Source organism: Protopterus annectens, chromosome 8.part1, assembly GCF_019279795.1.
Source record: "Protopterus annectens isolate FY-2018-M chromosome 8.part1, PAN1.0, whole genome shotgun sequence".
NCBI lineage: Eukaryota > Metazoa > Chordata > Ceratodontiformes > Protopteridae > Protopterus > Protopterus annectens.
Window position 1 is genome coordinate 466,269,356 of NC_056742.1, and position 15,241 is coordinate 466,284,596.

Consider the following 15,241-nt stretch of genomic DNA (forward strand, 5'->3'; position numbering starts at 1 on the left):
CTCTACAATGAATGAAATGTCCATAACCAACACATAACATTTGCCAAAATATTGGCCATTTAACATTTCTGATTACATAATAATTCACTTCTGGATGCCTTCCATAATTGTTTAAATAAGAACCTGCCAAGCCTCTAAACGTTTGTGTTCTTAATATTTGTATATGCCCCATATAAGATAAGACAATATCCATGGTTAAAAAAGAAAGACCCGGTGTTTTCCAAAGCACTGAACTTTTTCTCCAAAATAGTTTGGTCCTTCAGCATCTAGACAAAAGCACTCTCATAGACCTTTCAGCAACCAGATCTACCCAAGGATACACCTCTTCCTTACAACCAGCAATGAAATATTGTTGCTGCAAAACATATGACACATTCCACATGTACTGAGATGTCACTGTTATCTTTGAAATACTTGTGGTAATCACGTAATAGAGATTTAGAGAACTCTTTAACTCTCTTGTGCTATTTCCTTTGTACCTCCCTGTAGAGTTCAGTTTATTTCAATGTATAGGATTTCCACTAAGTAGTCCTATCAGTATAAAGTGGTCTCAGTTCAATATGACAGAAATAGAGCTGCTGCTGTCCATGACCCATAATACCCAAATCTTCACATAGACTGGTATGATAATGCTTTACTCTCTTTGTTATCCTAAAAACAGAGATCTTACCACCTAATGCAACCCGAATGGCAACATGGTCAGAAAAAGCCTTTGGCATTGTTTCCTTATGCATTTCAGCCAAGAAAAAAAAAAAGAAAAGAAGAAATAGTAATATTTGTCTTAAGAAAAGAAGACATATTAATATTTGTCTTTAGAAATGCATATACATATGTATTTGCATATTCAGATCCCAACATCAGACACAAATGGCTAAGAAGATCTCTGCATTTCTTCACATCTCCAACACCTTTTCTTTTATTAAACATGTCACCATTAAAGTCTGCTATCACACCCATACAAGATATTGAACATAATGAGACTTTACTTCGCCTCACACAAAGATTTTTTGCCTTTCATGTTAATAGAGGCATAAAGTGTAAGTAAGAAAACCCCTTTGCCACAAATCCTACTCTTTAGGAATAAAAGTTGACCAGTAATGGCAATAGTGACATCTAATATCCGAATATTGGGATTATTCAATTGAAGAGTCATCAGGAGTGTCACCCAAGACTTACTAGAAGCGTATACTTAAGCCCATACGTTCAGCTAAGCCTGCTTCCTCACAGAGGATTGTCTTAGTTATAGGTAATTCTATAGGCATACAGATCCACACTCACCACAATGAGCAAGAACAGGGTGACTGTAACCTGCTCATTGGATGCCAGGATCCATGATGTCACAAGGGCCCTAAGGTCCCTTAAATCCGCGAAGCATGACTATGATCTTGTGGGAGGGAACGACCTGAGACATTACATCCACAGCGACATCCAGAGAGACATGATGGAACTTCCAGTTCAGGTGTTAGTGGCAGGAAAGACATTGGTCTTGAGTAGTATTCTGCCTTCAGCAAGAAAGAAGCCTAAACACAAAGACAAGACAATTGGCTTTTACAACTAATTAATAGTTGATATCATTCTAATGGAAGTCCATATGTGGCAGCCTGTGATGAGATGGTAGATAAGACTTCCTGTTTCACCAGGAGTGGCTTATGCCTCTCACACCAGGGCTTCTACATACTAGCTAAAGCCATTGCAATCCCTATAGTATATTTTCAGGCAGTTTCCCCATTGGACATTTGCACATAGCATATACAAACCCAAATTTCGTTAACATTGTAATTGTGACACTTAGTTAGTTGTTAGTGTAATTGTAAGAGCGTAGTGGCACTATTCAATGCTAGGAGTCTTAAAAAAAAATGCCAGACCTTGAGGCCCACTTGAAACTTGAACACATTCATAACTATGTAGTTTCAGTGCAATAAAAGCACTTCCTCTATATCAAGGTTTAGTGCCTTCAGGCCCTTGGGTAACTGTGACAAAGTGTCTGTATTTGTCCGAAACACTATCTCCCCACGTAATATTACCCACAACCCTAACATGGAGCTCCAGAAAATCCAAATTACCCTCAATAAATCTATTACATCATTGCTAGCAACAGTTCCTTATCAATGTCCTCCAAATATCATAGAAATTATTTTAATATCATAAGGTTTGAATATCAATCAAATGCCTTCTTGCTAGAGTACATCAATTACTCAAGCATTGACAGGCACACTTACACCAGTAACTATGGATATACCCAGCATCTCCCAGACTTTGTTCATATCACTGCACTGGAGTAACTTGTAAATCTACCTGCTAGAGGCTCTAATCTTGTTGACCTAGTTTTTGCCAACTTATCCCCTGCCTGTTCAACACCATGTATCTCCTCCTTCCTGGTTCAGTTTGACCAGAAATCAGTTACCTTCTCTGTCAGGTTTAATGGTACCACTCTACCACCAAATGAAAGCATCATTAGGGAATTTTCCAGGGCAAACCTATTTCAACTTGTAGAAGACCTAAGCAAAAGTCCCAAATGGACCCAACTGAGAGGGCTTCCACATTCACCTCCAATATTTACCTGCATTTAAACAGCTACTTAGGAAAGTCTGTACCTGTCCACTCAAAATCTAATGGTCAATTCAGAAACAAGCCTCTCTAGTGGAACTCGTGTATTAATAACAAAAGAAGGAAAATATTTAAAAGTTGTATGAAATAACCACCCCCCCCCCAACTTCAAAACAACACATAAACATGTCAGTGAGGAACTTAATAGCACTATTACAAAATGTAAATCAGAATACAGATTTACGGTTGCTACAAATACCAAAGTAAACTAATAATCTTCTTTTTAGTTATTTCGTAAAATTAAAGAATAATGTTAAAAGATGCATTAAGCTCATCCAGTGGTGAAGAAATCCTTTTATGTTGCGCAACTTATAAATAAGGGAATTGCATCTAGGTCCAAAGAGGTCATTACCCTACTGAACTCTACCCTTATCAGACCAATCATAGAGTACAATGCTCCCTTTGGTATGTACCTGAGCAGGCATATGCAGCAATCAGAATGACCTTAGACGTTCCTTACAAAAGGAATACAAGGCGTAATGAGCCTGCTTTATGAAGAGCACCTTAAAGCCCTTTCCCTCGACTCAGTCACCTATAGTTTGCTGAGGGGTGGTCTATACCTGGTTTACAAGGCACCCACAAACCCCACGCTTATGAATCTTGTGCACATTCTTAAGTCAAACAGTACCAGAACTACAAGGTCTAAGGACCTGAATTTTGTCAGTGACTTAAACAAAACATGCTGGACAGAAACATATGTGCCCCAGGGATTGCCCCTCATATGGAATAGGCTTCCCATCCATGTAAAGCTGAGTTCATCTATTACCCGGTTTAAGAGCGACCTAGACCACTGGATGGGGAATTGGAAATTTACACTGGGCCTGCACCCATGTCCATTATGGAGAGAGGTAGATTGTAAATGTCTGGCCCTCAATGTCCTGTTTGGATACAGGGCATCATTATTATTTCTAAGCTTAGAAAGTCCACCCCAGGTCATTAGCCTTGTAACAATCTATGAATCTGTAATAATATCACATATTCCAGTCCAAAAGATATAGCCAATACATTAGCAGACAAATTTAATGCTGACTTTACTCTATCTACCCATATTATTGTGACCACTATACTTGAAAACGTATTTTCCCAAGTAATTACCGTGGAACATATCTTAGAATCCCTGTCACATGCTAAAAGTAATGTTTTCACGGGACAAGAAAACATGCCAGGCTACATTCTCATCTATGCCAAGTACTCACTATCTGAGCCTCTGTTTAAAATGTGCAACCTCAGCCTGTGTGTAAGATTTGCCCCCGATGCCTGGTGAACAGCCACTGTGACTCCTTTACACAAGGGTGGCCCTTCTACAGACCCAGGTAATTATAGGCCCATCAGCCTCACCAACTTTATATGCAAATATATGGAACATATTAGAGCAGAATTCATTTATGTATACACTGGCAACTTAACAGATCTATACCCAACTCAGTTTGGTTTTGCAAAGGGCAGGTTTTGCCTCCTGAACCTAGGGTTGTTGTAGCTGTGAACTAGGCCCTCTCCTAAACTTATAATGGGTGGCAATAACTTTTAAGTGTGTCTCCTTACTGGTATATATGGCTAGGTAAGTTATGGTACTAATGATTGCTTACTTAGTATTGCTGCAGTTGCTATAGTCCTATTTATCAGCACTAAAATGCCAGAAGAAGCATACAAACCAAAACTCCAAATCACCAGTGTGCTCCAGATATTTTAAAACTGATGACTATCCTGTTCTTTAATAAATCCAACATCTAATAAACATACACTATCGCAAGATCCTCACACCACTGCAACAGCGTCAAAGTATGCATATCATTTGTAATACTAACATTAACAGAAAGAATAGAAAAATATCCCTTGCCATTTTGTCATCCTTCTCCTCTTACATTCTCCATTTTCACTAATAGAACTCTTATACTTACGTATGTCCAGACACCCCTCCCAACATCCCCATTCCCTGCAATGAATGTTTTCTGCCAGGAGTGGTAATATTGGAAGATAAAGGGAAGGGGGGCTATTTGCCTGACAGAATCATTTTGTAAAACACATTTACCTTCAGGAAAAACAAGGGCAGCGCTAGTTACAAAACAGTTATCAAAACATGCCTGACCTTCTCCGTCAGTTAATTTAGCAGTGGCAGTATATAATTATCTGGAAAAACAGGAGCTTTATCAGTTACAAAGCAGGTATCAAGTTGTACCTGACATTCCTTTTCATGTGATGCATAATCAAGTATGGAAGAAACAACTCTCACTTCAGAAGCAGGAGAAACAGCAGCATTAGTGTTACAGGTATCAGCACACCTAGGATAGTTAAAAACAAAAGGCATTCATTGCAAATAGCACACAATAATTTACATTGTTTAGCAAACTGCCCTTGCTATACACACTAAGAACAATTTCTTAGCAAGCTTGCAATTAAATGTTCAATAGTCCCACAGGAAAAAAAAACACATTTTGGGATTTGTTATACACTTGACAGTTCCCCTTTTACTATGTAAAAGAACAAGGTATCCGAACAATGTTGTTATTTTCATAGTTCAAAGTAACTCCTAACTTTCAATGCCTGGTTCACAAATTTCTGTTATCCATGCACACAGCTTCAACTCTTTCATGCAGAGGAAAAAGCAGTCTCTCAGGTCCTGTTCAGCAATGTCATAAGAGCTGAACTGAACAGTTTCTTTTATACTGTATTCTACCGGTAGAAAAAAAGAAAGTCATTCCAAGGATAAAGCTGAGAGTTTTTTTCAACTTCATAGATAAATCTAACCACAAAGAAAAATGAACAAATATAATGTCACAAAAAGGTTCAGTTCCTAGATATATCAAGGGATAGTTAATAGCAGCTTGAGAGCTTAAAGACTTAAATAAAGGATCTGTCAAAATAAAACCCACATTTCGTCTGGATTATAACAGTATGTCTCACTTTTCTAGCAGTTAAGAAGCAAACTTCTCTCTGGCTGCCACAATAGTAGTATATGAACACTGCCCAAACTTCATTGTCTGTACCTACAAACCACCAACAGGACCTGATTGTACTCAAGAGATGGAGTGAGTTATGCATCATGAAAATCAGCCCCACTATTTTTCAGTTCCTACTGGAAAGAATCCACAATGTTTAACAGCCTTATCCCGAGAGTGCAATATCATCTCCTACCTGATCCATAAGTTTTAGCAAGGTGGAATCAGTCAAACTGCTTTCCAGCAATATCATAACAGCCGCAGTGGGAGAAAATGCAGGCAAATAATCCACAAAAGCTGTAGGAACAGAAGGCAATACATCCTCCAGAGTCTTTGGCTCCATCTTCCTGCCTCAGGACCTCTAGCACCACTTAGTGATGAAAAAGTAGGGCAATCATCCCAGTATTCTGGCCAAATGTATTTATACTACCTTGAATCTCTCTTGAAAAGAGGTCACTGACCTAGTTGGACTAACCCAGTCAACAAAATACATGCATACATACATAATAAATAAATAATAACTCATATCACGCATGTTGTGAGAAGAAAAATCTACATGTGATAAAAAACAGAATGATTTCTGGAGCAGAAAATGCAACCTGACCTGGTTTTGTAAAGCATCAGATTTCATATTCATGAAGTTTTATGAGGAAAGTGTGGGTGGGACAAAATACAATGCAAACAATTATGACTCAATGGTTAGCTAATTAAACAAAGTTTCATAAATTTGGCTGTTTCAAAAATGTTACCTGAGGTCAACCAAACAAATTCGAATCAGTCCCATCTGAAAGTGGCAATGCTCAATGCAAGAAGTTTTAACAAGAAAATACCCACCCTCATATCTTTCCTGACCCTTGCAAATAGAGGCACTTGTATAATTACAGAAGCGTGGTTTCAATGCGGTGACACCACATCTTCTCATCCAGACCCCAGTCACAGCAATTACATTTCTGCTGGGCCCGGGTACCTGTACTCATTAGCAATCTCATCTCCTTGCTGCTAATCCAGAATAATAATGACCTAGACCTCCTGCATCTCCTGGTATCTATAAACAGCAGGATAACAACCTAGACCTCCTGCATCTCCTGGTATCTATAAACAGCAGGATAACAACCTAGACCTCCTGCATCTCCTGGTATCTATAAACAGCAGGATAACAACCTAGACCTCCTGCATCTCCTGGTATCTATAAACAGCAGGATAACAACCTAGACCTCCTGCATCTCCTGGTATCTATAAACAGCAGGATAACAACCTAGACCTCCTGCATCTCCTGGTATCTATAAACAGCAGGATAACAACCTAGACCTCCTGCATCTCCTGGTATCTATAAACAGCAGGATAACAACCTAGACCTCCTGCATCTCCTGGTATCTATAAACAGCAGGATAACAACCTAGACCTCCTGCATCTCCTGGTATCTATAAACAGCAGGATAACAACCTAGACCTCCTGCATCTCCTGGTATCTATAAACAGCAGGATAACAACCTAGACCTCCTGCATCTCTTGGTATCTATAAACAGCAGGATAACAACCTAGACCTCCTGCATCTCCTTATATCTAAAAACAGTTCTATCATTGCTAACTATAGAACCCCTTTCACATTTTCTGGAGCCCATGACATCTATTAAACAAATTAAAGTCCTTAGCTATATCAGACTTGCATACCCACTCTTGGAGATTTCAACTACCCACCCATAAATTGGCAAACATACACCACAAACAATAAATACGTACATTCTCTAAACCAGATGGTGCCGTCCTCTATTAGGGTCTAATATCTACTTGAGCATGTTTTTGTAAATATAGCACTAAAATGCTACACCCTCTTAGCTTCCCCACCACTGGTCAAATCACCACCATGCAGTCCTTCCTTCCATAAGAACCTTGCCTAAAATCCTACTATTTTCAGGCATTTCTCCAAGGTCAGTCTTCTATAACTGTCAGGTGAGCTAAGGAGATGTAAAAGTTCTCCACTCTATGGGGTACCCCCATGGCAAACATAGTTCTTTATACCTCATGATTTCTATTCCCCAAAAAAAAAAAAAATGCATAGAGGCAGTTATCCTCATCTGTCAGAAATGTAGTGCCAAATTTTGGAGCAAGGTCCCTTGGATGGAACATCAGTATCAGTAAATTTTACAATAAAAGGAAAAAAACTGCAGACCACAAGAAATAAATTCAAATCACCCCACATAAGACCACCTGACATCAAAAAAATTACCTTAGATCTCAAGTGTTAAGATTAACACCTGCAAAGCTAATCATTCTGTGACAACCATAAAGCCTTTTCTAGTTATGTCAGGAATCTGAGGAATGATACCCTGAATTGCATCAAAGTGACCCTGAATAGTACCACTTACTCTGACTCAGAGGACAACATGTTAGTAGATACATTTACTTCACACATCCACCCATCCCACTCTCAGTTCCTCCTCTAATTCCATTCAGACTATATTATTGTCTATAGTTGCTCCAGAACAAGTCTTAAAAGCTGTCTTCAAAACAAAAAGCACACTAGCTCCATGAGTCCAGCCAACATACCAGCTTGTCTTCTTTTAGCATAAAATACTGCCTCACCGATTATGTCTATTCAGTCTTAGTCTCTCTACTGGGTATGTACCAGAGGCATGGGAGAGGGCTATTGTGGTATTGCTCCACAAGGGCAGTCCTACCACTGACCAAAAGAACCATAGGCCAATTACCCTTACCAGCATCATATGTGAAATAATGGACTGTGTCATTATGAGGATCATGAGCAATGATATTAGCGGCTTAAAGGTCCTCAATCTTAAACAGTTTGACCTTGTGAAAGGTAAACCCTGCATATTAATCTTGTGAATCACTTTAAGAAAGACACAGAAATACTGAATGATGACTAGTCAAAGCAGTATTTGGCCATGTGGATTCAATAAGCTCTGAGTGGGCCGTGTAAGAATCGTGCACAGAGTTTGCATGTGTGCACAGTGGTGCACAGCGAGCAGCAGTGCGCACCACCATGCAATGGTTTTGTGGCTGGCAATAGTGCTGCCAGCCAGGAAACAGTGTAAGTGAACATGGATAGCACTCCTGCTTAAATCAGAGCACTTATGGTCTGTGGTTTTGCGGAGAATGCCACAGTGATCACCAGAGCTTCACAGATAGCTCTCAATCTCTTAGTTCAACACATCTACACAAAGGCCAACATAATGCAGGGACAATGACCAGAAATAGGGACATATTTGACATAAATGCCTTATAGAAATGTGGCAAAAATGCATGTTCTGAAGGATTTGAAGTATAAAACTCACATACCTCTCAACCTCTTAGAGCAAGAAATCTAGACAAAGCCATAAATAATGGGGGAAAAAGGCAAAACAATAGGGACAGATTTTTAACATTCCTCTTACAAACTAAGAAAGTTGATAAAATAATAGGTTTTACATTAGCATGAATTGTATGACCAGTATGAAGTTTGAAACTCAAATGTATGTCATTATTTTCTGACTTCAGTCCACAATAACATACCAATGATTTGCCAGAAAACCAAAAATTTATGAGGAAAAGATCTTAAATATGAGACAAAAATTCAGATATTCTGCAAAAATGTGGACAGTTAAGAGGAATGAACTCAAATGTATGTAATAATGAGTCACATTAGTCCTGAGATCACCACAATGATATGGCAGAAAGCCATAAATTTAATAACAAACACATCTAACATTCTGTGAAAATCTGGACAGTTGAGAGGTATGATTGTTAAGTATATGGCCCAAGCACAGTACTGGACAGTGTATCTACAGTGCAGAGTATTGTGAAATCCCATTGCTGGCATTCTGTACTGAAGTTGTGTAAATGATCTGTAATGGTACATGGTCTGCCATCTATAATAAACACTCAGGGGAAGTGTATGTATTGATTAGGGACACACACATGAATTTTAGGAATGAACACAGGGAAAGAAGACAGGTAAAACAACCTAATGTACAGCAGATGAAGGCATATCAATGAGAGATGGTTGTAGCAGCAACACCAATCACATATTAATATGGTACAGTAGGGACTGCACAGTGAAAATGTGTTTTATGTGACTGTCACACAAGGTTACATAACAATGGGGAGGAAGTGGGTGTGAGATAAGCATCTTTACTGAATAATGCAGATGACATCTATTAGGGATCTGATATACAATTGGGGTAGGGTATATTTTGTAAAGCTGTGCAACTGATTTTCCTGAATATGAGTGTAATCTCAGCAGAGGACTCAGGAAAGTGGGGCACATGTAAAGGCTCATGTTAAACATTAAAAGAACCAACCACAATCATGACCAGTATCAGAATAACCAGTAATCCTATGCCCCTGACATAACATATGTGATTTAGAGTGATAAGAGATGATTCTGCACAAACTCACTTAAAAACTATTATGATACGTCCACAGTCTATGAGGTAACAATGCACACTGTTCTGGCACTGTAACATCTGCTGGAGGTGTTAGGAGGGACACTGCTATACCTGTATGCAACATTATGATCAATGCAGGCTAGTTGACTCGTGTGCATGGCACATATACAGATGTATATATATATATATATATATATATATATATATATATATATATATATAGATATAGATATAAATATAGATAGATAAATATAGACATATATGGCACAATCCGCACTGTCAAAATGATATACTACCATTAATGTTGTCAAGCACCTATGTATGTAGTGTGTGCATCAGCAGAACAGGTAGCACACATGCATCTGCTGTAGCAACTTGATTGGTGTTTTACACCAACAAATAGTCATGTGTATGCCACAAAAAGAATACATAGGTATGGCCAATAATCTGTATAACAAATCACTGTGACAAAGGTGGTGCACTTAAGTTACACATCACTAGAAGATGTATAGAGAGGTCCATGAAGAAGGGTGCATTGTGCTCAGTTATTGTTGTCATGAAGGCTGGGAACTATGAAGGTATTATGACCTCTGATGTGGATGTCCTTGACATACTCAGTACTTGTGTAACCAACAAGGGAGTAGTCAACACTGTGACCACATGCTGGTGGACGTTCCACTTACCATCTACCCCAGGACACAGGTCACATACCTATTGATCTGATTATAGGGCATGATGTCTACATTATACTTGGGTTGTGTGGTTGTTTTCCTGACTTAACAAATCCCCCATGTTTTCTTGTCAGCGCAGGTGCTGCCATGGCTGTAGCAGCAATCTTTGGTATGTGTTGATACTGTCTGTATTATACTAATTTTACAGTTGGAGTCAATGATTGCCCACAATCTGTAGTCCTTCAAACAGCAGTTTGGACACAGGATGTGTATGTCATCTGTGAAGTCCATCACATAAATAATGGACATGAAACGGCCTAGCAGACAGCCCTGATGTATGGACCAGATCACCGAACCTGTGATATAGGTCACGTCACACATTTCAACTTACTGAGATGCCATGTATGTGAAACACTGGTCTACCCACTTGGTGATACAGCTGTTTATGGTCACACATGACAGTGTAGATTGAATGCCTTAATGTAGATGTGTGTCAAATGCCTTGACCTGGTCAAGTTCCACAAGATTTATTTTATTTTTATTTTTATTTTACATTTGTTAACCGGGGGTGTCTGACTGAGCCGAGGCCTAGGGAGAAAAGCTCCACAAAGAAAAATTACAGACACGTTTAGTTATTTAGACATGATCAGTATACACACAAATTACAAGAGACATGTTTTTACAGTGGTATGCAGCACATAAACAGTTACAGTGGAGAGAACACACAAAAAAATATTAATTTTAAAAATAAAGGTAATTAATAGATTTGTGGTATACAGCTGAAATTTGGAACATAGGTAGAATACATACATAGTACACAGGTACAGTACATACATTGTAGATTAGACAGTGTTTGTGAGTAAGATTGAAAACTATTATCAAGTGCTCTAGATTTAATATGTATATGTTATCCGCTTTCATTAGCCTGGGGAGCAATCATGGCACTGACAACTTTGCTTGAGATGTTGCCTGATGAGGTCTTTAAAGGAGGCTTTGGATGATGTATTTCGAATGCTAGTAGGGACAGAGTTCCTTCTTTTAGCCACTGAACTACTATATAGTGCATCTCCAAAGCTATAGGAGCTGTTGGTGACTTCTAGTAGTAGCTTGCTTGATGATCTAAGAGGCCTTTTGGCTGATGATGATACTGTTGTAATCATACAAGCCCTCATTGACCTCTTTGAGGACATCTATCAGATGTATCAGACATGATGCAACATTAACAACTGACACAGATCTGTTGAACACAGCCAGAATATTACTAGTATCCATTTTAGAAGGAGTCCATGATGACATGTCTACCTCACAGGTGAGGAGAGTCAGGATGTATCTATATATGCATTCATCAGGTGCTGTCCCCCCAACTCAGATGGATGCATGCTGATGTACACCATTCTAGGGGAACATAGCCCATGTGGAGGGTGTTTTGAAGTGCGTATTCAACCATATCAGGAAGGTGTATGTGCTGAGTCATGCCATAGGTGATCTGTGATGTTGCCACAGCCCATTGATTCCATGTGATAGGCCTGGATGAAGGTAAGACAGTGCATACTGCTTATCATGATCTGGTCTAGGGTTTGGACATAATCCCCCAATTAGGTATCATTGAGATAAGCTGGGGAGTCACTAGATGGGTAACCAATTGGCTTATTAACAGAACACATACTGTAAAAGTTGGTGAATCAACCTGTATCAGTAGAGCTGTCATCACTAGCAAACCCCAGGGATCTGTGATTGGCCCTTTACTGTTTGGACTCTATTTCGTGACAGTTCAGGCTAAAGCATATAACCTTTGACTTACCATGTTTGCTGATTTTTGCATATTTGGTGCAATTGAGTCCACCTTTGATGATAACATACTACAGGAGGAGCTAACTCAAACAAATGATTGGTGAGAAATCCACACGATCTACAAATAAAAGCAGAAATGTGTCTTTATGTTGCTCTTCTGAAAAGTGGAAGTCCATATTAATTACAACATTGACAACAGTCCTGCTATGCTGAAACTCAGTGATTCAGCCACTGGAAACACATGTAGATAGCAATCTGAACTTCGACCAGCTATTGTCCATACTGGCACTGAAAGCTTATGTTGTGCACATCATATGTCACGCCATCATAATCTGATCTTAGGATTGTATGACAGCACTGTACTCAAACCTCAGCAAGACACTAATAGAATATAATGTTCTCATTTTCATGTACCTCACCAAACACATGCAGCAGCTGGACAGACCACAGGGCTTTCTCAACAAGAAAACACAAGGCCTGCAAATCATGCCATGATGTATGTGGATAGACTGAAAACCATGTCACTGTAATCTGTATAGTATAGGAGGCAGTGACTTCTGCCTGGCCTTCAGGCCTGTCTCTGACCCTGCCCTAGAGGGAATAGTGCATAGCCACAAAACTGATATAGCTGAAGACATCAGCAGAGTCTGTTGAGGAGAATATGGTAATAACAGTGTCCCACATGCTGGTATAAAATACTCTCTGTAATGTCAAGTAAGAGGGTACACACACACAAACACACACACACACACACACACACACACACACACACACACACACACACACACACACACACATACACACAGTTGACTGCAGTAAGAACAGAACCCCTACCTACCTAAGTACATAGACTACAGAACTGAGTATTTTACACAAGTGCCACGGCACAAGTCTGACTTTTACAAGAGTGCAGGTCAGCTTATAGTGGATGACATCAGCAGGCCATGTGGGAGATCAGATGTTGGGAGGCCTGCATGAAATCGATGTGTATGTATGAGCAAAAATCAAAAATACTGTCAAGCCATGGCATTGGAGCAGTAACTGTAGGATACACACTTCTGCTCTACTGTCTAGAAACACACACACACACACACACACACACACACACACACACACACACGCACACAGTTGATTGCAGTGAGAACAGTACCCTACCTACCTAGGTACACAAATACATAATTCAGTACTTCATGCATGCACCATGGCACAAGTCTGACTTTTACAAGAGTGCAGATCAACTTATAGTAGATAACATCAGCAGGCCATTTAGGAGAGCAGATGTTGGGAGGCCTGAATAGGTTATTAATCACAGGAATAGGCACTTAGTAAGGACCACCCACACACAACTGGGTAAAAACTGACTTTAATATCCAAAATGAAGCTTTTAATCCATAGAAAATACACATATACACTTTATCGAATCACTGTATTTTCATCCACATAAATTACTCCTTCTGAAACCGAAAATAAATACATCAAAGCACACATGTAAAACTGTTTTTTTATACATACATTTTATATATATTTTCCATTTTTGTATTTTTGTAGCATTTCTTGTAGATTATTTATTGTCTTGTACATAAGTTTTACATGTGCTTCGATATATTTATTTTAGGTTTCATTGCTTAATTGATGATTTTCACTGGTGGCTCATGGTAATTGCAACTATAAAAAGGGTGTATTTGCCAATGTTAATTCACATCTGAAGAAGTCATTCACATGGACAAAAATGTGGTGGTTCATTAAAGTGCTTATGTGTGTTTTCTGTGGATTAAAAGCTTTGTTTTGGATATTAAAGTCAGTTTTTACCCGGTCGTGTGTAGGTTGTGCTTTCTAAGTTCCTGTTCCTGTGATTATTAGTTTTTTTGTGTTTGGGCACTTTTTCTCCACTTAATTTTGTTTACTAGGCCTGCATAGGTTCATAGCTTCATAGGTTTATAGGAGGTTACCAACCTAATGGCCCTAGGTTGTTTACAAGCCTAGGTATGTAAAAATACAAGTACCTGTATTGAGCATAGTTAGATGTTAGCAGAGTGATTTTGTGAGCAGCACCAACTGTCCCTGTCCATGAGGGACATAGGTGCCACCCCAGGGGTAACTTTAAAATCACCCATTCAGTTGTCAAGGTTGCGCTTGAATAGGGTGCTTGAGGAGCACAGCTTCACATGCAGTGGGAGCTTATTACGGAGTAGTGTCAATCACTTTGGGATATATTTGTCTCCCCAGCAGGTTCTGTTTATATCACAGGCTAGGTTGAGAACCCTGGAGCAAGTTATTCTTGGGCCATTTGATTTGTAGATGTCTAGCATTTCCAATAGGGCAGGGTCTGAGACTGTTCTGTAGGCTTGGCATAGGTCACCTCTCAGCAGCCTGCATGATACTGAGTACACTGACAGGTCTATCAGTCTTTCCATGTATGTCATATTGTGGAGGCCCTTGACTCTCCTGGTCACAAACCACTGGTTTTCTCCAATTGCTGCAGGTGTCAGGTGAGGCACAGACAGAAGGGAGCATTATACGGAATTAGTGGTCTGATAAGGATAGAGTACAGCTGAGCTATGACTTCCCTGATCCTGGATGTGATATCCATATGTATGAGGTGTGCAATGCAGAATGTGTGTCTCACTACTATGGACACAATGTGATTAAAGTGTAGATTGCTATCAGCATGTGTTCCCAAGTCTCACAACACTGTGTCTGAGCTTAGAGGGGTGCTATGTATATCATAATTAGCAGGGGTATTTCATTGCCAAAGGTGACAATTAGGTATTGTTTGCTTTAAGGTTCAGTCTGTGAGTTTGACACCAATCATCTGTCTGTGTCATCCGCTTCTGTAATATGTTATCATCATT